Genomic DNA, 20,793 nt, shown 5'->3' with positions numbered 1-20,793 from the left:
GGTGCCACTTGAAACATATGTATGGCCATTAAGTACATTTTCGCTTTTGCCCGCCCCGGTGGCTCAATGGCTAAGGCGTTGCGCTGCTGAGCACGAGGTCGCGGGTTCGATTCCGGGCCGCGGTGGCCGCTTTTCTGATGGAGGCGAAAAGCAAAAACGCCCGTGTGTACGAGATTTTGGTGCACGTTAAAGATCCCCAGGTGGTCAAAATTAATCCGGAGCCCTCCACTACGGCGCGCCTCATCACTTGCGTTGCGTCGGCGCGTTAAATCCTACAATCAATGAATCAAATCAATCATAATCGCTTTTATATTACCCAATAAACCCCTGCTACTGCAGCAGATAATATTCGAACGATGAAATTAAAAAAAAGCCTCGGGTAACGTCGTGTGACAGAATTACATGCTCTGATTACAGTGACTTACCCAGGTGAAATTTCATAATAATTGGACTTCCCCGTTACAGCAGAATTTTTAAATGTTGTGTTGAACCAAAACAATCTCAGAAAACAAGGAACAAACAATCAACTTTATGCTATCTCAAGACTTCTCTAACAGTCATTTGTTATAACCTAGTAAACTACTTCCATGATGCCCGTGTTCAATCCAGTGGTGACAAACGAAAAATCACGGCTGTCATAAGTTCCGCACTCAATGCGACTGATGCTCTGCACTTTGCCGTTTCCGTCGCGCTCACAAGCATTGACCGGCGCTGTTTTCTCACATTCAGGGGCATTTTGGAGCGCCTATAAACTTCGCCTAGCTAAGACTTCACGTTAGAATACAATGCCTTTTCGTCGGATTGAAGCAGATGCTGTACGCTGGCAGTCATTCGAATGTGTGTTGGGTAATAGCCGAATCCGACATTTCAGCTTGTCAAAGAGCTAGAGCATTGACAAAGGTGAAGATAGCTTCGCTGTTGCAGTCGTGTTCCCGAGCATGTTGCGTCGATTCTCCAAGGAGTTTTGTGAAGTCGGCCAAGTGTAATTTACCGGCGATACTCCAGCAGATGATGTTTTTCCAAAATTAAGTGAGGCTCTAGGTTTCCTAAGGGTCCGTCACAAGATTTACAGCACCAGCGTCCTTCCTTTCATGGATGAAAGAAACTCAGTGAGCACCGGACATTGAAATTGGTGTCAATATTTAGTAGCAGCGCAACAACGTGCCCTCGTTGTGAAGCGATTCTCTGACTTCATTCAGCTTCGCCTTTAATTCCGAGCTCTTTCTCTCAACCGGCCCCACCGTGGCCTACTTCCGTGAATTGCTGTGGCTTTGTAACAAGTGGTCGATGCTTGAGGAAGGATTATCAATGGCTGGCAAGGGCTGAGAGCAGATTGAATCAAACAAAGCTTGTTAGAGGATAGGTACGTTAGCAATTTGAGCCAACACTAGTACGGCAGTCTCACGGATTTTTTTTTCATTTACCAGCCCCGCAGTTCGCCGTTTGATATTCGTATCTATTTACTAGAGATAGTGATCTCAGCCTGTCCGCGAGACATGACTCGTTAAATTTCGTCCGGTGCTTTCATTGCCAAAACATTTGTGGTGCAATTCCCATAATTTTTAATTTCATCAGACAAACAGTCTCACAAAGAGTCATCAGAAAAACAGTCTGGTGATGCTCAGCAATGTCCACAAAGCTGCGCCTAATGAAGCACAAAATTCTTTGCCCAAAATTCTGCCAATGTATAAATTTCGATTGTGCCGGCATAATTTGTTTCGCAATTGGATTCAGTTACCTGGCTCCTGTTTTAAATATGATGGGGCTAGATTATCGGCTGGCACCAGGAATAATTTGGATCGCATTGGAATAATTTGAGGGGGAAAACATTAATTTGGCGGGCCTCAAGAAGTATTTATCTAGCTATCAATTTTATTGTGTTATATTGGCTCAGCATACCACTCAATCTGTTTTAAGTACTGCAAGGGTATATGATATCGCTCACTATTTCACGAGCCAGCTTGCTGACAAATCTTTGTAAGCCTGCATTTACCGATCTGTGTCAGTGCAGAAGTTGTAATCAATAGAAACGTGGGAAAAAGATTCATATTTACTGATTTTATCTCACTCCCTTTGAGGCCCACTGCACTGAACATTTGAGCTCTAATAAATCCTCTCCCCTTATATTCGGCTGGCTACAATATGCGACAGCTGAAATATCCTGGTGCCTCAAAAAATAACAGTCAAAATGGCAGTTGTATATCAAAAAATGGAGAAGAGCGTGACCATTTTTTGCCCATCCTAACGTGACGTTGCTGGCCTGCGAGCGAGAGCAGGTCCTCCAGAGAAAACTGGCCCGCAACAGCTTTCCGCACTGGACATCACTCGTAGAGGCATTTCCAGCGCCGGCCGACTGGTTCTCCTGGCTTGCCCGAAGACCAAATACCTGGCCCGAAAGCTTGTCACTTCCGTTTCATGGCAGTGTTCCCGAGCCGCTGTCAGTGATACTGTCTTATTTGACAAGAGCTATTTTGTCAACGAAGCTGGTTAGCAAATCGAAATATTTCGTGTCCCCAGTTACAAATACCACGAAATTCCCCAGCGCGCACACGTGAGCGCAAGCCTCGCTGCGGCCGCCCAGCAATAACAAAACAAATAAAATACCTACCGTTCGTCTGTGCGTGGCTGGCGACGACCACCCAGCATCCCCTACACGTTTGTCAAGCCACGCATGCCAACTTTGCCAGATTGGCCATAATTGTGGCCACGGCCCAAAAGGTAAAAAAAACCCTACAACAAACGCCAAGCGCTCGTGTGTGTGCACTTATCAGGGCCCGCCCAGCACCTACACAAACATACCGACTTAGAGTTTGGTCAAGATTGACAAGAAGAACTGCACCCTTCGGCTTTATAGTACCAACACTTACTCTGAACAAGACCCCAGCGTTCACCGCAATAAGGAGTTGATTTGCTCATAACGAGAAACACACGCTGGAGTGTACGAACCTCTAAATTGTGGTACAATTTTTATCACATACAAATGATTCAAGCTAACATATATAGATAGAATGATAGAGTTAAACCAGATGAGGCAGCGAAGAGGAAGGCAATCAGCTGCAATAGTGGACTTAAACATTTGTGAGGGTCACTAATGTTGCGTGCAGCATCAGTACCGTCACGTCGTGCGGGCTTGTGTTAGCTTCCTTCATTTTTAAACATTAAAACTGATTATCAATGCATTCAATCGCAGGTAGTCAAAGAAAATTTTAAAGTGGCGTTTTTTCTTCACCAGTACGACCGGCGAAGCCCAGTGGCTTTTAAATGGCTTTACAATGTCGTCGCTGAGCATGTTGGAGACAGGAGTCCGGATGGCTTCCCGCTTGTATGAAGAGACGTGGTACGGCGACTGTCTGGTAGGTCGGGGTCTATCTTCGGTTATTAAAGCAAAGCTGTAAATGGCTGTGATCCAGCAGATTGTCTCCGATCCTAGAGTGATGCAGACAGGAATCGCTTGCGAGCGTAGCGCCGCCTGGCGGAGCCCACTGAAATCCCCGGAATTGTAAAACTTCGCTTCACACCCCCTGGGTATGCAAAAAATTATACAAAAAAAAGGTCCTACGGCCTTCATAAAGCATGACCGCGATTACCATACTCGCGCTATAATAAATTTCTACCCAGGGTTCCTGTGTGTTTTGTAGCCTAAGCTACACTGGCCGAGGTTGAGCAGTTTCGCGCGTGCCATGCGTTCTGGGCAAGCACGAGGGGCATTGGATTGGATTCGATTCGTTTGGCTTGGCTTGGCTTGAATTAGATTGGATTGTATTGAATTTTTGCTGTATTGGAGTTGATTAAAGTGGATTGTGTTGTATCGTGTTGCGTCATAGCAGTTGCAAACGCACTTGCGGCGGCGCATGCCCTGGTGTGCGCCTCATTTGCGCAGTAGCCAAGTCTGATGTTTCTTCGGAGCCGCTTGATAGCCGTTTCACGTGGCTCGTAAAGAGCTTTTACTGAGCATGCGCGAGGAGCAATGACTGGACTGGACTGTACTTTCAGTTAACAACCAGGAACAATACTCAATCGGTAATTACAAACATACATGTTTTGCTTCGTGCACCCCTTGGACTACGGCCCAGGAAAACCAGCCGTTTAGGCTAAACACCACAGCTTTGCTGGCCATGCTTCTTCACCGACGGAAAAAGCAGTGAATTTTTTCAGTCTTTCCCTAGCGGTGTCTGGCGTGGGTATGAGTTCGACGTAAATCACTCTCTCTAGCGGCGCAGAAAATCCAATAATTGTTTCCATTCTTCTAGCGGTAACACCAGATTTATGTCCAAGTGATTCGTAAGCTTGAAGGTATCTTCGGGTGCGCGGTCGAAATCGGCAACAGCGATCACGTGACGTGCTTCTCGCGTTTCTTCGAGGGACGCAATTGGAGCGCCCCTGTTCAAATGCTGGTATTCATCGCCTAAATTAGCGACCAAAACTTGGGATTGGCGTGGCCTAAAGTGCGCAATACCTCTTGGGACGGTGACACCACGGTCAAGGAGGAACCTCTGGTAACTTTCTACAATAGTGTCGACATCGGGAAGACCATCTTCACAGTAGACGGTGATCATCAAGCTTGCGCGGGTGGCCGGGTGGCGTATTCCCAAACCATATGCCGTAAGAGCCGAAGCCGACCACACCCCCTGAGCAGGGACGCAGCCGATGGGGTTAAAAAATTGCAATTTTTTAACATCCTTGGACGCAGCGCCGTGACGTCTCTACCTATATGTGCGCGACTTCATGCGAGGTGGATTTTTTTTTATTTTTCCCCCTCCCCTCGTTTCGGCTGCTTTGCGGGTGGCCGATGGTTTCGCTCCGCGGGCCACTTGTGTTCTACTATTTATATTTTTATTCCTGCTATTTCTTGTTTATACACTTGTATACTTTTTTGCGTGTGTGTGGCTTACACTTGAGGCACGAGCTGTGACACAATGCTGCCGAATTAAAAGGCCAGACGCTACAGAAATATATATATATGTGGAAGCTAAAAATGCGTCGCAGGAAACAGACCCAAACTGCTCCTCTATACCCATCAGTGGATCTCTAAAACTAACAATTTTGTGCCCCTATTTGGAGTCCGAGATCACTATCGTAAAAACAGTGCGCCAAGGAGATAACTTTTTTACTTAGTTTTATCTCTGCTGCGACTACCGTGACTTGAAGCTCACGGGCAACTACTCATTAATCCCAGCGAAAAGAATATACGTATCTGAGTGAGTGTAACACTGCATTAAATGAGATGCCATGGGGCCCTGGGGGAGCAAGGATGAGGAGAAAAGGGGAAAGTCACAACTCGCACAATGAACCCAGTTGCAGTCTTGGGGTCCTCATCGCAAAATGAACACATTAAAGTCAGTCAGTGGCAGCAAAACGCACAGTTCTCACTTAAATGTACAGTTCACACTGTGGACAATGCGGTTCACGCTGAAAACAGTGCACGCTGCAGACAGTTCACATTGTATACCGAACGGGAAAGTCGGCCAGGCTGCTACACCAATTTGTAGAGTCTGTTTTAAAGGGCTTACTCGGTAATTGCTTCTAGTGCGGTGGGATCGTCACGGACCCGACTAACATGTTCCTGTTCAGTCGCAGGGGCGGGACCTAGAGTTAAAAGCTGGTGGCGATTACGGTCAAATAATGGACAGAGCCAAATTAAGTGGTAACGATTTGGTATGCCTTCCCGATTACAGGGGGGCATCAGCGCCATTCGGTTCCTGCTGGAGCTGTCTATTTATAAATAACGTATCTTATGTAGCAAAATCTCGGTGTACATGAAGCACAAATTGTTAAAAATAACTAATCGAAATTGGCAACAGCGTGAGTGGTAGCACGCATGATTACTGATATCAAACTCGGCCTGGTGGCTTAAGTGAAGAGACTGTGGTCAATAGCCCTGTACAGAAGGCGTATATCAAACTCCTCGAGTACATCAGTTGCTGTACAATCCCACTATTACTTAGACCTTGGTTGGTATATATTTTCGATATTGTTTCCCTAAATTGTTATGACCAGCAGTGTAAATTATGCAGAATTCATGACCGAGGGTAAAACGTGTACGTTTGAGCAGGTGTATTTCTTATCAATGTATGACCCTTGCAAGAACGATTCACACCTTCCATTTCTGTTAACAAAATGTCAATGTTTTCATTAGTGGCATTGTTCCTGATAAAGAATAATGCAATGAAGTTAATGTAAACGAAATTCAATGTAATAGTGCTTATGAAAGTGCCAAAATGTAGCAGCTCATGCAGCTGTAATATTTCGCAAGAGTAGGACAGTTTGTAAATGCTGCCTTTCTTGTAATCCTTACCTGCAGCACCGAACCGTGTTTTGAGCTGTGTATATAGTGAAAGAGCAGCAACTCAATTGTATACCCTTCTGTGTGATGTAGAATGAGCTTTCAATGAGGGTGTTTGCTTTCCGGACCGTGTATAATTGCCACATGTGCGTGAAAGCGTCCATCCGCGCGCGCGCACTTCGAGCACCGAGTCGATCGCTTATTTAGGAACACGATCGGAGGTCAGCGTCATATTACAGGTGCGCAAGAAGAGCGCGGAGAGATCAGGGGCTCAGGTACAAAAGGTTAGCTTCTACCACATGTGCGTCAGCTTCCCCAGCGCCGCAGGCCAGCCCCGCCCACGGAGCGAAACCATCGGCCGCCTGCCAAGCAGTCGAAACGAGGGGAGGGGAGAAAAATCGACCTTGCATAAAGTCGCGCACATATAGGTAGAGACGTCATGGTGCTGCGTCCAAGGAGGTTAAAAAATTGCATTTTTTTTAAACTCTTTGGCTTCGCCCCTGCTTAGAGGGTGTGGTCGGCCTGGGCCCTTACGGGATGTGGTTTGGGAATACGCGGCCGGGTGACGTAATCATCGGCGATCCTAAAAGCATCACGTTGTTCGGGGTTCGCTTCCGGCGTCATGGAGTGATCGGAGGAAAAGTTATGGACTTGGCCTCTAGACCAATTATTGCACCGTTGTCCGTCAAAAAGTTCTTTCCAAGAATTACGTCGTCGGAACTGTTAGGAAAAATGACGAACGCCGCAGCGTACGTTGTGCCATCTATGGTGAGGCGTGATGTGCACGTTCCACATGGTGTTACGAGGTGGCCTCCTGCTGTTCGAATGTGCGGACCATCCCGTGTGGTCATAACTTTCTTCAGCTTAAACGCAAATGGTCCGCTTATGACTGAGTATTCGGCTCCCGTGTCTATGAAGATGACTACTTCAAAGCCGTCGATAGACATCTATACGTAAGACGCTGCCTTATTCGAGTTCCGGGAGCGTCGTGGCGTCGTATCTCGGCTTGTGCGTATTAACGGGCGGCCACTGTGACTCGTGGTCGTGGTCTTCTCAGTGGCAGGTTTGGTCATGTCGGGTACAAGTCGCGCCGTTGGGTTGTAGTCGTGTTCAGGAGTCACGTCCCTGTTAGATCGAGGGGTCGGCCTGAGGGCATGTCGGGCACCATCGTCAGCCGCGAGTCGCAGCGTCATTGGAGGGTTTTCATTTTTCCGCGTTCGCGCAACTTTACCTCCAGAAGTTGCTGCGTTTCGCCCTGCCCAGGGCCTTCAAACGCAACCTACCAGCAGGCAGCCTGAAAAACTATGTCCTCGTGAAGTTTTAGCTCCGGAACGAGAATGAGTTATCTTCTTGTCATTCCGGCAGATCTTCGTGACAAAAGTTTTGAAGCTTTCCACGACTACCCGTCTACCGGAAATCCCGGCACAGCTCGCACAATTGGAAAAATCAAGGCGAAGTAGTACTGGCCCCGCCCTACATTCGACGTCGTTCACTAGATCCGAGGATGCAGTGACTGCCAGCGACGAAAAACGCTGTCGACTAGACCCGCCGTACTTCTGCAGCCGATCGCCGTCTCATCAGAGGCCTTCCAGCTGATTTGAATGGACATTTTCTGGGGCCGTTTCCTACATCACGATCCGACAACCAGTGGGTTGTTGTAGCGACAGACAACATGACGCGCCACGCAGAGGCCTCCGCACTTCCGAAAGGGACTGCACAAGAAGTCGCAAAGTTTTTCATAAAACAAATTGTACTGTTACCCGGTGCCCCTAAAGTCCTAATCGTGGTACGGCCTTTACTGCGGAACTGATGCAGGGAATCTTACTCTACAGCCGCACGGATCACAGAAGAACGACGGCGTACCATCCCAAAACGAACTGAATAACGGAACGTTTTAACAAGACGATTGCCGATATGCTGTCCATGTACGTTGAAGTTGAACATAACACCTGGGAGGAAATGCTCCCATACGTCACGTTTGTATACAACACGGCTATCAAAAAAACTGCGCAGAAGATTCCGTTCGAGCTTATCTACGAACGATGGCCGACCAGGATGCTTGACGCCATACTTCCGCACATAAAAGACAACGACCTCAACGCCGACGTCCAAGGATACGTTCACCGTGTGAGGAGGCCCGCCAGCTCGCTTGAGTTCATACAACAGATCAGCAGCTGGTGGATCCCGGCCGCTACAACCTCCGAAGCCGAGATTCCGGGTACAACAATGGGTATCGTGTCTGGGTTTGGACTCCTATCCAATGACGCGGACTCAGTGAGAAGCTTGTACGACGGTATTTCGAATCCTACTGGATTCAACGACGTGTTGGTCAACTTACCTATGAAGTATTCCCCGATGGTGATTGCCGCACATCATGACGACGCATGCCACCAGAACTCGTGCACGTGGTTTGCATCAAATCTCACTGGGCGAGATGACGAACTTTTTTTGCTTTTGTAGTTGTTTGTTCGGACTGCCGTGTTATTTTAGCATCGGGTGGATGCACTCGGATGCGAAGAATTAAGATGGGAAACGAACCTTTCCAGGGATGTGCGGCCGTGCTCCCAAATTATGAAGATGTCACCTATGTATCGGAGATAAACCTTCGGCTTGAGGGGGAAAGACTCTAAAAGGGAAGCTTCAAGTTGTCTCATAAAAATGTTGGCGTAGGTGAGTGCGAACGCAGTGCGTATGCTGGTTACAAAAATTTTCTAGTAGTAATATGAGTCAAACTTGAAATAGTTGAGAGTTAGGGCTAATTTTAGTAATGTAATTTAAACTTCCAACAAATATTGGTGCCGGTTTTCTGCTAAGGCCTCTGATTTAGCTTGTATTCATTCGGCGTTGGGAATGTTCGGTAAGAGGGAGGTGACGTCGAGGTGATTCAGAAACACAGACAAATGGTGATTCAGAAACACAGAGAATGTTTCCGTGGGGAGGGGGGGTGTTGTTATAAAAATGTATTGGCTTTCCCGGAATGTCAGCTAAGAACAATGCTTAGGTGGGGACTTTATGGATTTTGGGGAGGAGGTAGAAACATCCAGCTTTCTTGTACGTCGGTCTCATGGAGTTTAGTTCTGTTGTGGTGATTAATTCTCTGGCCTTCAAATCGGTGAGAGTGCGAAGAATCGTTTGACTGTATTCGTTGCTGGGATCATGGTCTAAAAGCTGGTAGTGACCATGGTTGTTAAGCTGCCTATAGGCCACATCTTTATATTTTTCTATTGGTAAGATGACAACACTACCTCCTTTGTCTGCAGATTTATTGATTATGTCCTTTCTAGCTGCCAGGTTATTTAGAGTGACTTCATATGAGGGGGTCAAGTTGTTGCATTTATTTGATTTCTTGGTTGAGACTACTATTTCTTTTGATAATGATTTTATATGCAAATCTAGTTCTGGAGATTCCTCGTCATCTGGCGTCCAAGTGCTTGGTGCACGGAGTGCGTCGTCATTGATTTCACTATTGTCTTGCTTATCGGAAAAGAATTCATTCAGCCTCAATCTACGGGAAAATTCGGTTATACCATGTGAACCTCTTATTCATTCACGTGGATGTTGGTAGGGCAGAAAGTGAGGCCTAGTTCTCGGATATTTTTTCGGTTGTCGATAATGTTTCTGACGTATCTCTAACTTTGCTGTTACACGTAAGGAAGGAGGCGGATACGACATTCTGTCCGGGAACAGGTGTCATGTCGCTGGTACTCCTACTGTGGGAGCTAGATACTACATTTTGGTTATTGGCGGGAGAGAAAAATTCCACCGTAGCAGATTGCGATGTGTCTGTGCGGGCCGTCAGATGATTTAGTGCCACGTCTCAAGGCTTAGCTAGGACAGGAGGTTCAATGTTGCAATGTGCGTCAGGCAAAAAGAGCTGGTCACGTTCAAATAAAACTCTTTTTTTTATGCACAGCTAGTGTTCATTATGGTGTCTGAAGGCATCAAGATCAATTTTCTCTTGCTCAGTGAGTGGAATGATTTCAATCTGCTAATTTAAAACACTAAGTTGTTTGTCAGGGTGCTCTCTGAGAATTTCAAGAAGGGAAAGCGATGCACGCTTCAAAAAGTCCAGCCTCTTAGCTTCTTGTTTAAGGGGGAACTCCAAGGGAACAAATAGCGTTAAGGCAGAAGCCTCTCTATATATATATATATATATATATATATATATATATATATATATATATATATATATATATATATATATAGTAAGGAAATGAGGGGCTCGTTGAGGAAATGCAGAAAGATAGGTCAGCAGTCTACAACGCCAAAGAATGCATAGGGGTGTGGTTAGGCTCTTTTCTTTTTTTATTACGGTTAATGAACTAAACATTTTTTTTAATATACAGAAGAAAGAAAGAAAAACACGCGCCCAGAGTGGGGACCGAACCCACGCCTTTCGATTACATGTCGAATGCCTTACCAATTCGGCTATCTGGGCGACTGTGTTCTCCTTCGCTTTCTGGGCTATTTATATTTACTAGAAGTGTATCTGACACTTGAGGGTGGTAGCCAGCGCCACTCTGACTACACGGGGAGAAGGGGACCTTCTTTTCAACCCCCGGGGCGTGACTCCAACGTCTACAGCCTGTCATGAGCGGGTAACTGGCGGGAAGCCCTCTTATGCTACCTAGGCATCAAGGCTGCCAGAACCGAGACCCTCGCTAGGCTTTCGCAGAATAATATAGTAAGGAAATGAGGGGCTCGTTGAGGAAATCCAGAAAGAGAGGTCAGCAGTCTACAACGCCAAAGGATGCATAGGGGTGTGGTTAGGCTCTTTTCTTTTTTTATTACGGTTAATGAACTAAACATTTTTTTTTAATATACAGAAGAAAGAAAGAAAAACACGCGCCCAGAGTGGGGACCGAACCCATGCCTTTCGATTACATGTCCAATGCCTTACCAATTCGGCTATCTGGGCGACTGTGTTCTCCTTCGCTTTCTGGGCTATTTATATTTACTAGAAGTGTATCTGACACTTGAGGGTGGTAGCCAGCGCCACTCTGACTACACGGGGAGAAGGGGACCTTCTTTTCAACCCCCGGGGCGTGACTCCAACGTCTACAGCCTGTCATGAGCGGGGAACTGGCGGGAAGCCCTCTTATGCTACCTAGGCATCAAGGCTGCCAGAACCGAGACCCTCGCTAGGCTTTCGCAGAATAATATAGTAAGGAAATGAGGGGCTCGTTGAGGAAATGCAGAAAGATAGGTCAGCAGTCTACAACGCCAAAGGATGCATAGGGGTGTGGTTAGGCTCTTTTCTTTTTTTATTACGGTTAATGAACTAAACATTTTTTTTAATATACAGAAGAAAGAAAGAAAAACACGCGCCCAGAGTGGGGACCGAACCCACGCCTTTCGATTACATGTCGAATGCCTTACCAATTCGGCTATCTGGGCGACTGTGTTCTCCTTCGCTTTCTGGGCTATTTATATTTACTAGAAGTGTATCTGACACTTGAGGGTGGTAGCCAGCGCCACTCTGACTACACGGGGAGCAGGGGACCTTCTTTTCAACCCCCGGGGCGTGACTCCAACGTCTACAGCCTGTCATGAGCGGGTAACTGGCGGGAAGCCCTCTTATGCTACCTAGGCATCAAGGCTGCCAGAACCGAGACCCTCGCTAGGCTTTCGCAGAATAATATAGTAAGGAAATGAGGGGCTCGTTGAGGAAATGCAGAAAGATAGGTCAGCAGTCTACAACGCCAAAGGATGCATAGGGGTGTGGTTAGGCTCTTTTTTTTTTTTATTACGGTTAATGAACTAAACATTTTTTTTTAATATACAGAAGAAAGAAAGAAAAACACGCGCCCAGAGTGGGGACCGAACCCACGCCTTTCGATTACATGTCGAATGCCTTACCAATTCGGCTATCTGGGCGACTGTGTTCTCCTTCGCTTTCTGGGCTATTTATATTTACTAGAAGTGTATCTGACACTTGAGGGTGGTAGCCAGCGCCACTCTGACTACACGGGGAGCAGGGGACCTTCTTTTCAACCCCCGGGGCGTGACTCCAACGTCTACAGCCTGTCATGGTCGGGTAACTGGCGGGAAGCCCTCTTATGCTACCTAGGCATCAAGGCTGCCAGAACCGAGACCCTCGCTAGGCTTTCGCAGAATAATATAGTAAGGAAATGAGGGGCTCGTTGAGGAAATGCAGAAAGATAGGTCAGCAGTCTACAACGCCAAAGGATGCATAGGGGTGTGGTTATGCTCTTTTCTTTTTTTATTACGGTTAATGAACTAAACATTTTTTTTAATATACAGAAGAAAGAAAGAAAAACACGCGCCCAGAGTGGGGACCGAACCCACGCCTTTCGATTACATGTCGAATGCCTTACCAATTCGGCTATCTGGGCGACTGTGTTCTCCTTCGCTTTCTGGGCTATTTATATTTACTAGAAGTGTATCTGACACTTGAGGGTGGTAGCCAGCGCCACTCTGACTACACGGGGAGAAGGGGACTTTCTTTTCAACCCCCGGGGCGTGACTCCAACGTCTACAGCCTGTCATGAGCGGGTAACTGGCGGGAAGCCCTCTTATGCTACCTAGGCATCAAGGCTGCCAGAACCGAGACCCTCGCTAGGCTTTCGCAGAATAATATAGTAAGGAAATGAGGGGCTCGTTGAGGAAATGCAGAAAGATAGGTCAGCAGTCTACAACGCCAAAGGATGCATAGGGGTGTGGTTAGGCTCTTTTGTTTTTTTATTACGGTTAATGAACTAAACATTTTTTTTAATATACAGAAGAAAGAAAGAAAAACACGCGCCCAAAGTGGGGACGGAACCCACGGTAGCATAAGAGGGCTTCCCGCCAGTTACCCGCTCATGACAGGCTGTAGACGTTGGAGTCACGCCCCGGGGGTTGAAAAGAAGGTCCCCTTCTCCCCGTGTAGTCAGAGTGGCGCTGGCTACCACCCTCAAGTGTCAGATACACTTCTAGTAAATATAAATAGCCCAGAAAGCGAAGGAGAACACAGTCGCCCAGATAGCCGAATTGGTAAGGCATTCGACATGTAATCGAAAGGCGTGGGTTCGGTCCCCACTCTGGGCGCGTGTTTTTCTTTCTTTCTTCTGTATATTAAAAAAAAATGTTTAGTTCATTAACCGTAATAAAAAAAGAAAAGAGCCTAACCACACCCCTATGCATCCTTTGGCGTTGTAGACTGCTGACCTATCTTTCTGCATTTCCTCAACGAGCCCCTCATTTCCTTACTATATTATTCTGCGAAAGCCTAGCGAGGGTCTCGGTTCTGGCAGCCTTGATGCCTAGGTAGCATAAGAGGGCTTCCCGCCAGTTACCCGCTCATGACAGGCTGTAGACGTTGGAGTCACGCCCCGGGGGTTGAAAAGAAGGTCCCCTTCTCCCCGTGTAGTCAGAGTGGCGCTGGCTACCACCCTCAAGTGTCAGATACACTTCTAGTAAATATAAATAGCCCAGAAAGCGAAGGAGAACACAGTCGCCCAGATAGCCGAATTGGTAAGGCATTCGACATGTAATCGAAAGGCGTGGGTTCGGTCCCCACTCTGGGCGCGTGTTTTTCTTTCTTTCTTCTGTATATTAAAAAAAATGTTTAGTTCATTAACCGTAATAAAAAAAGAAAAGAGCCTAACCACACCCCTATGCATCCTTTGGCGTTGTAGACTGCTGACCTATCTTTCTGCATTTCCTCAACGAGCCCCTCATTTCCTTACTATATTATTTTGCGAAAGCCTAGCGAGGGTCTCGGTTCTGGCAGCCTTGATGCCTAGGTAGCATAAGAGGGCTTCCCGCCAGTTACCCGCTCATGACAGGCTGTAGACGTTGGAGTCACGCCCCGGGGGTTGAAAAGAAGGTCCCCTTCTCCCCGTGTAGTCAGAGTGGCGCTGGCTACCACCCTCAAGTGTCAGATACACTTCTAGTAAATATAAATAGCCCAGAAAGCGAAGGAGAACACAGTCGCCCAGATAGCCGAATTGGTAAGGCATTCGACATGTAATCGAAAGGCGTTTGTTCGGTCACCACTCTGGGCGCGTGTTTTTCTTTCTTTCTTCTGTATATTAAAAAAAAATGTTTAGTTCATTAACCGTAATAAAAAAAGAAAAGAGCCTAACCACACCCCTATGCATCCTTTGGCGTTGTAGACTGCTGACCTATCTTTCTGCATTTCCTCAACGAGCCCCTCATTTCCTTACTATATTATTCTGCGAAAGCCTAGCGAGGGTCTCGGTTCTGGCAGCCTTGATGCCTAGGTAGCATAAGAGGGCTTCCCGCCAGTTACCCGCTCATGACAGGCTGTAGACGTTGGAGTCACGCCCCGGGGGTTGAAAAGAAGGTCCCCTTCTCCCCGTGTAGTCACAGTGGCGCTGGCTACCACCCTCAAGTGTCAGATACACTTCTAGTAAATATAAATAGCCCCGAAAGCGAAGGAGAACACAGTCGCCCAGATAGCCGAATTGGTAAGGCATTCGACATGTAATCGAAAGGCGTGGGTTCGGTCCCCACTCTGGGCGCGTGTTTTTCTTTCTTTCTTCTGTATATTAAAAAAAATGTTTAGTTCATTACCCGTAATAAAAAAAGAAAAGAGCCTAACCACACCCCTATGCATCCTTTGGCGTTCTAGACTGCTGACCTATCTTTCTGCATTTCCTCAACGAGCCCCTCATTTCCTTACTATATTATTCTGCGAAAGCCTAGCGAGGGTCTCGGTTCTGGCAGCCTTGATGCCTAGGTAGCATAAGACGGCTTCCCGCCAGTTACCCGCTCATGACAGGCTGTAGACGTTGGAGTCACGCCCCGGGGGTTGAAAAGAAGGTCCCCTTCTCCCCGTGTAGTCAGAGTGGCGCTGGCTACCACCCTCAAGTGTCAGATACACTTCTAGTAAATATAAATAGCCCAGAAAGCGAAGGAGAACACAGTCGCCCAGATAGCCGAATTGGTAAGGCATTCGACATGTAATCGAAAGGCGTGGGTTCGGTCCCCACTCTGGGCGCGTGTTTTTCTTTCTTTCTTCTGTATATTAAAAAAAAATGTTTAGTTCATTAACCGTAATAAAAAAAGAAAAGAGCCTAACCACACCCCTATGCTTCCTTTGGCGTTGTAGACTGCTGACCTATCTTTCTGCATTTCCTCAATGAGCCCCTCATTTCCTTACTATATTATTCTGCGAAAGCCTAGCGAGGGTCTCGGTTCTGGCAGCCTTGATGCCTAGGTAGCATAAGAGGGCTTCCCGCCAGTTACCCGCTCATGACAGGCTGTAGACGTTGGAGTCACGCCCCGGGGGTTGAAAAGAAGGTCCCCTTCTCCCCGTGTAGTCAGAGTGGCGCTGGCTACCACCCTCAAGTGTCAGATACACTTCTAGTAAATATAAATAGCCCAGAAAGCGAAGGAGAACACAGTCGCCCAGATAGCCGAATTGGTAAGGCATTCGACATGTAATCGAAAGGCGTGGGTTCGGTCCCCACTCTGGGCGCGTGTTTTTCTTTCTTTCTTCTGTATATTAAAAAAAATGTTTAGTTCATTAACCGTAATAAAAAAAGAAAAGAGCCTAACCACACCCCTATGCATCCTTTGGCGTTGTAGACTGCTGACCTATCTTTCTGCATTTCCTCAACGAGCCCCTCATTTCCTTACTATATTATTCTGTGAAAGCCTAGCGAGGGTCTCGGTTCTGGCAGCCTTGATGCCTAGGTAGCATAAGAGGGCTTCCCGCCAGTTACCCGCTCATGACAGGCTGTAGACGTTGGAGTCACGCCCCGGGGGTTGAAAAGAAGGTCCCCTTCTCCCCGTCTAGTCAGAGTGGCGCTGGCTACCACCCTCAAGTGTCAGATACACTTCTAGTAAATATAAATAGCCCAGAAAGCGAAGGAGAACACAGTCGCCCAGATAGCCGAATTGGTAAGGCATTCGACATGTAATCGAAAGGCGTGGGTTCGGTCCCCACTCTGGGCGCGTGTTTTTCTTTCTTTCTTCTGTATATTAAAAAAAATGTTTAGTTCATTAACCGTAATAAAAAAAGAAAAGAGCCTAACCACACCCCTATGCATCCTTTGGCGTTGTAGACTGCTGACCTATCTTTCTGCATTTCCTCAACGAGCCCCTCATTTCCTTACTATATTATTTTGCGAAAGCCTAGCGAGGGTCTCGGTTCTGGCAGCCTTGATGCCTAGGTAGCATAAGAGGGCTTCCCGCCAGTTACCCGCTCATGACAGGCTGTAGACGTTGGAGTCACGCCCCGGGGGTTGAAAAGAAGGTCCCCTTCTCCCCGTGTAGTCAGAGTGGCGCTGGCTACCACCCTCAAGTGTCAGATACACTTCTAGTAAATATAAATAGCCCAGAAAGCGAAGGAGAACACAGTCGCCCAGATAGCCGAATTGGTAAGGCATTCGACATGTAATCGAAAGGCGTTTGTTCGGTCACCACTCTGGGCGCGTGTTTTTCTTTCTTTCTTCTGTATATTAAAAAAAAATGTTTAGTTCATTAACCGTAATAAAAAAAGAAAAGAGCCTAACCACACCCCTATGCATCCTTTGGCGTTGTAGACTGCTGACCTATCTTTCTGCATTTCCTCAACGAGCCCCTCATTTCCTTACTATATTATTCTGCGAAAGCCTAGCGAGGGTCTCGGTTCTGGCAGCCTTGATGCCTAGGTAGCATAAGAGGGCTTCCCGCCAGTTACCCGCTCATGACAGGCTGTAGACGTTGGAGTCACGCCCCGGGGGTTGAAAAGAAGGTCCCCTTCTCCCCGTGTAGTCACAGTGGCGCTGGCTACCACCCTCAAGTGTCAGATACACTTCTAGTAAATATAAATAGCCCCGAAAGCGAAGGAGAACACAGTCGCCCAGATAGCCGAATTGGTAAGGCATTCGACATGTAATCGAAAGGCGTGGGTTCGGTCCCCACTCTGGGCGCGTGTTTTTCTTTCTTTCTTCTGTATATTAAAAAAAATGTTTAGTTCATTACCCGTAATAAAAAAAGAAAAGAGCCTAACCACACCCCTATGCATCCTTTGGCGTTGTAGACTGCTGACCTTTGTGTCTGCATATATATATATATATATATATTTATAGAAAATAAGGGTTGGCAGTCAAGAAAACCTCGGAAAGCAAAGGGGAGGTTGTGGTGGGTCATAGAAAGAGATGAAGGATTTTTTTAGTCGAAAAAGAGGGTTCAACGCTGGTTGACCACTCTCGACATGTCGTAGACACTCGAGTCACGGCCCGGGGGTTAAAAAGAAGGTCCCCTTCACCCCGAGTAGTCCGAGTGGCGCTGGGTACCACCCCCAAGTGCCGGAAACAAAAATACCTTAACATAAATACCCGAGAAAGTGCTGGGGAAACAGCCCCGCCGGTAGCGTAGTGGTTATCGCACCAGACCAGTATTCTGGAGGTCGTGGGTTCGGATCCCACCCGGCGGGCATTTTTTCACCACTTTCTTTTCGACTAAAAAAATTCTTCATCTCTTTCTATGACCCACCACAACCTCCCCTTTGCTTTCCGAGGTTTTCTTGACTGCCAACCCTTATTTTCTGTCTTATTTCACGAAGCCCCTCATTTCCCATTTTATGATTCGCTACATGCGTAGCGAGGGCCTCAGTTCTGGCAGTCTTGGTGCCAAAGGGAGCTTAAGAGGGTTCAACGCTGGTCGACCACTCTCGACATGTCGTAGACACTCGAGTCACGGCCCGGGGGTTAAAAAGAAGGTCCCCTTCACCCCGAGTAGTCCGAGTGGCGCTGGCTACCACCCCCAAGTGCAGGAAACAAAAATACCTTAACATAAATACCCGAGAAACTGCTGGGGAAACAGCCCCGCCGGTAGCGTAGTGGTTATCGCACCAGACCGGTATTCTGGAGGTCGTGGGTTCGGATCCCACCCGGCGGGCATTTTTTCACCACTTTCTTTTCGACTAAAAAAATTCTTCATCTCTTTCTATGACCCACCACAACCTCCCCTTTGCTTTCCGAGGTTTTCTTGACTGCCAACCCTTATTTTCTGTCTTATTTCACGAAGCCCCTCATTTCCCATTTTATGATTCGCTAAATGCTTAGCGAGGGCCTCTGTTCTGGCAGTCTTGGTGCCAAAGGGAGCTTAAGAGGGTTCAACGCTGGTCGACCACTCTCGACATGTCGTAGACACTCGAGTCACGCCCCGGGGGTTAAAAAGAAGGTCCCCTTCACCCCGAGTAGTCCGAGTGGCGCTGGCTACCACCCCCAAGTGCAGGAAACAAAAATACCTTAACATTATTACCCGAGAAAGTGCTGGGGAAACAGCCCCGCCGGTAGCGTAGTGGTTATCGCACCAGACCGGTATTCTGGAGGTCGTGGGTTCGGATCCCACCCGGCGGGATATATATATATATATATATATATATATATATATATATATATATATATATATATATATATATATATATATATGTATATAGATATATATATATATATATATATATATATATATATTTATATATTGTCACGTGACAAGGCGGAGATAGGTAGTCAGGAAGGAGGTGTATTTACAAAGGACACCGTAGTCACCGGGCGAAAGACGTGTTGATGGCGCCAACCCAGCGGGAGCTCGGTCTTCGTCTACCTCCTCTTCATTCCGTTGGACATCTACCAGCGTCTTTCCACTGGAGCACATACCCCGATAGGGAGAGATTCGCCACATGGATATGCGGTTATGCCCCGTGTACGTTTCTCGGGAATCTGTCCCAAGTCTGTGACACAACTCCCCCGCCGCAGAAGCACTGCCCCGGTGCCCGTTAAGAAGGAGGAGCAGTAACAGGTAGACTCCGTCGGTGGTACGGCTTCAGGCGGCTCACGTGAACGAGCTGAGGTACTGAGTGCACAGACGAGGTCAGATGCAACACAGGTAGGATTTCATAGGTGACGGGTGTGACGGCACCATCGACGTGGTTGGGGCCAGTGAAGGGGGACATGAGCTTCTCAGACAGTTCAACTCGGCGAGAAGGGGTCCACAAAAGAACCAAGGAGCCAGGAGCAAAGTGTGCAGGGCGGTGACACTTGTCGTATCGAGACTTCTGGGATGCTTGTGAGGCCAGTAGTCGTTCTCGGGCAACCTGGTGCGCCAGTTCAGCGTGGGCGATGATGTCACGAGCATATGCAGTGGTCGGCTCACTTGAAGTCAGTAGGGTGGTGTCGAACGGTAAAGTAGGCTCACGACCAAAAAGAAGGAAGAAAGGAGAATATCCAGCCGTGTCGTACCGGGAGGAATTATAAGCAAATGCGACATAAGGTACTGTAACGTTCCAATCTCGATGGTCAGTGGAAACGTACATCGCAAACATGTCAGTGAGCGTTTTGTTGAGCCGCTCAGTAAGGCCATTTGTTTGAGGATGGCATGCAGTCGTCAGTTTGTGCTTTGTTTCACACGAGCGAAGAAGGTCCTCGACAACCTGTGACAACAAGTACCAGCCACGGTCCGTGAGCAACTGTCGCGGAGCACCATGACGCAGGATGACGTCCGCCAGGAGGAAATCGGCGACATCTGTAGCACAACTCGCTGGGAGCGCACGGGTGAGAGCGTAGCGGGTAGTATAGTTTATGGCTACCGCAATCCAACGATTCCCGGGGAAGGACAATGGAAAAAGGACTAAAAGGTCTAAACCAACACAATAAAATGGTTCGGTGGGAATGCCCAAAGGTTGCAACTGGCCGGCGGGACGTAATGGAGGGTTTTTTCGACGTTGGCAAGGATCGCACGCCGCGACATGGTGACGCACAGTCCGGTAGAGCCCTAGACAGTAAAATCGTCGGCGGACGCGGTTACAAGTGCGAGCAGCGCCAAGTTGGCTAGCCATCGGGACGTCGTGGAGCTGGCGGAGGACATCCGAGCGAAGTTGCTCGGGTACCACCAGAAGCAGGTCAGGTTCATCAGCCCGGTAGTTGCTGCGGTGTAGGATACCATCCCGCAGCACGAACGCGTTCAGAGAAGGGTGCGTTGGCTGTGATTGGAGACGGTCGATAATAGGCCGAAACGTCGGATCACGGCGCTGGTGGTCCCCGATGTCTTTGAAGTCCGACAAAGAATTGACACAACTATCCGTGTCGAGCTCATCAGTAGGAGGCTCGCCGACGGGATAACTAGATAAACCGTCGGCATCTCTGTGCAGTTTACCGGACTTGTACACAACTGAATAATCAGTCTTGGAGGTATAAAGCCCAGCGAGCAAGCCGACCTGTGGGGTCATTCAGACAATAAAGCCACCATAGGTCGTGGTGGTCGGTTACAATGGTAAACGGCCTGCCGTACAGATATGGTCTCAATTTGCCGACGGCCCACAACAGAGCAAGGCATTCACGCTCGGTTAATGAGTAGTTGCGCTCGGATGGAGACAAGAGGCGGCTTGCGTACGCTATCACCCGGTCGAGGCCCGCCTGTGTTTGGGGTAGCACCGTCCCTAATCCATGGCCGCTGGCGTCCGTGCGGATTTCCGTCGGAGCAGAGCTGTCAAAGTGAGCCAGGACTGGCGGGTTCGATAGGTGGCCGATGAGCGCGGAAAAAGCCGACTGGTG

General features: G+C 47.8%; 1 non-coding gene across 1 annotated transcript; it reads left to right on the top strand.

Moving 5' to 3' along the window:
• Positions 1 to 17,602: 17,602 nt before the first annotated feature.
• On the top strand, positions 17,603 to 17,675 carry Trnat-agu (transfer RNA threonine (anticodon AGU)). The gene has a single exon. It is a non-coding gene; the product is annotated as a tRNA-Thr (tRNA).
• The last annotated feature ends 3,118 nt before the right edge of the window (positions 17,676 to 20,793 follow it).

The sequence above is a fragment of the Haemaphysalis longicornis genome, unplaced genomic scaffold (assembly GCF_048455015.1).
Source record: "Haemaphysalis longicornis isolate Haplotype H1 unplaced genomic scaffold, Haemaphysalis longicornis Haplotype H1 scaffold_15, whole genome shotgun sequence".
Classification (NCBI taxonomy): Eukaryota; Metazoa; Arthropoda; class Arachnida; order Ixodida; family Ixodidae; genus Haemaphysalis; species Haemaphysalis longicornis.
The sequence above is the reverse complement of the archived record's forward strand: the minus strand, read 5'-3'. Positions and strand labels throughout refer to the sequence as shown.